This window comes from Lissotriton helveticus, chromosome 6, assembly GCF_964261635.1.
Source record: "Lissotriton helveticus chromosome 6, aLisHel1.1, whole genome shotgun sequence".
NCBI classification, from domain to species: domain Eukaryota; kingdom Metazoa; phylum Chordata; class Amphibia; order Caudata; family Salamandridae; genus Lissotriton; species Lissotriton helveticus.
This window is the reverse complement of record NC_136067.1, coordinates 375,705,924-375,708,748: the sequence shown is the minus strand read 5'-3', so window position 1 is coordinate 375,708,748 and position 2,825 is coordinate 375,705,924. Positions and strand designations below refer to the sequence as shown.

Genomic DNA, 2,825 nt, shown 5'->3' with positions numbered 1-2,825 from the left:
GTTGTATTGAGGAGTGACTGCATGTATAAGTGATTGTGTGGGTGAATGAGTGAATGTGTGTGTAGACCTAACAATCAGTGAGTGGGTATGTACTAAATGGTATTGGTGTGTCTATGGTTTCAAAAATGGTAGTCTGTATTTTAGAATGGGTGTTTCAACCGTTAAATGCACAAAAATATAGCTTCGCACACTTCTAATAGGTCAAACTTAAGTGTATTTTTAAATATCAATCCATATACACTATTTTGTACAAATTTGAAGATCCACGTCCATTTTCCCAAAGTGAAGTCAGTCACAGGCTCTTGAAGTTTAAAACTTAGTCTTTATTCAATTTTCTTATGTAATGAAATGAATCACTAACAAAATTTCGATTTCACTAAAATCGACCTACACAAATATCGTGTCTTAAATATAGATTACAATTACATTGACACCCTATACTTATTTATAAAATTACTACAACATCGATCTAACTATATCGATATACAAAAATCTCGACTACACAAATTTCGACCACACTTATATCGAAATAAATAATATCGACAGTCATTATTATATATACCACAATACAAAAACATCGATTACCAAAATATACACATCAAAAATATCGACATTATCTAAATATCGACTTCTCAAAATTATTCTAACAATTTTTACAAACATTATACACATTAAATAAATTAACATTATACCCATATAACTAGGTATATACATACTATACACTATTAAATAAATATATCTCTCTAAAATAATTATAATAAATTACTAAATCTATACAAACAATTAATACTAACATCTTTAATATATACACATATTTATTTTAATATTATACATTTTTTAAAGCTATACTATTTAATTCTATTATTTATAAAATACTTACTAATACACTAATTCTCTGGGTAAACATTTCACATTCAGCAAACTAGATTATTTAAATGAAAAAAATTCAAACTAACCAATAGAAACTCTTTTCTAGGTTTCTAACCAATCACAAACAAACACTAATTAAACATACCCTATATAAAGAGTTAAAATTAAAACTCAAAAACCAGCAGAAATGATTCAGCTTCAAGGAAAACTGCACTTATTTCTACTACCCTAAAGATTCTTCTTATACGAAAATACTACAAATCAACAAAAAGTAAGTAATCTTATGTTTCTGGATAAAATGTTACATTAAATGCAACCTGCGGTTCATTGTAAATATCTAAAACTGCTTTTCTATCTATCTCTACATATTTCCTAAACAGAATCAACGTTAACAAACAGATGAACATTTTCTAGAAAACTACAACAACAAAGTTAAAAAGTAAGTCTATTAAATGTCCTCTTTAAACACTAAAGAAATGCTAATTCAATAGTAAAAATGTTATAACTATCTCATAAACTCCTACTTAAATGTCTAATTATTTATTTTTATTAAACACATGTTTTAAATACTGAAAATGTTAAATGCTTGTTTTAAAAAAAGCTACTTCTATTATAAATACTAAACAAAATATTCATCATACCATTATTTTTTTCCACAGATACCATTAAAAATTAAAGCTGCAACATAACAACAAAGATTCTACCATCAACAACTAAAATTTAAAACTAGGTAAGCATAGAACACATGCCCAAGTACTAATATTTGTCTTTTAAACACTCACAATGTTAATACTTGACTTTATTTAAATTTAAAACAGGTATTTTTTTATACTGATATCTACATCAGATTAAATGTACTAAACTTTTTCATAATAAAACATAGTACCTTACCAAAAGTGTTATAAACATACACATATAAACATTCACTAAAATATGCTTCATTTTCTTTCCACAGACCACTAAAATCCATTAAAGCATCAAGCAACAAATACATCTACTTTGAAAATCTACTACTTTACAATAGGTAAGTACCCACAAATGTTACATACTTAATCAATTACTCTTCTAATAAAAATACTGTTTCTAATATTATTTAATACACCTTTTCTAGATTTAGGAAACCAACAATGACAGAAGATGCAAGATTTATAACATCTCAGAAAGGAACATTTTTGTTATGCTATATGGGGTATACTTATACTCAAGAAAAACAAAAAGACCTTAAAGTTAACTGGAAATGTACAAAGTATTACTCTAACAAATGCTATGGCCTTGCAACAACCAGAGAAACTAGTGTAATTAATACCACTGAACATAACCATCCAACTAATCTCTCAGAAATAGAGGTTAGATCTACTCTTGAAAATATTAAGGAACTAAGCAGCACCTCTGACCTACCAACAAGTGTAATACTTAAGGAATTAATACCTAGAGTACCTAGAGAGGCAAGAGATCAGTTACCAACTATAGCTGCTATAAAAAGAACCATAGCTAGAACCAAAAAATCTAGTAGACCAACAATAGCAACACCTAAAACGTTTGAAGAGGTCATAATTCCACCTGAGCTTACCATAACTCATAATGATGAACCTTTTATCTTCTACGACAACAACAACAAAGATAAAAGGATAATAATATTTGCTACAAACAACAACCTAATAAAATTAACAGATAGTCAAACATGGATGATGGATGGCACTTTTAGCGTATGCCCTAAACCATTCTATCAATTATATACTATACATGGGCAATTCCATAATACCTGCATACCATTCATCTATTGTTTGTTACCAAACAAACAAACTTCTACATACACAGAAATATTAAACAAAATAAAAGAAGAAACAAGAGACTTCTTTCCCCTAAAAATTATAATAGACTTTGAACAAGCAATGATAAATTTTATCCTTAAAACACATCCGCACACATCCATACAAGGATGTTACTTCCATTTT

At 27.9% G+C, this 2,825-nt stretch overlaps 1 long non-coding RNA gene across 1 annotated transcript; it reads left to right on the top strand.

Annotated features, from left to right (window-relative positions):
- Positions 1–1,067: 1,067 nt before the first annotated feature.
- LOC144761377 (uncharacterized) lies at positions 1,068–1,888 on the top strand. The gene is made up of 4 exons (XR_013595695.1): positions 1,068–1,141; positions 1,251–1,309; positions 1,530–1,600; positions 1,826–1,888. It is a non-coding gene; the product is annotated as an uncharacterized LOC144761377 (long non-coding RNA).
- The last annotated feature ends 937 nt before the right edge of the window (positions 1,889–2,825 follow it).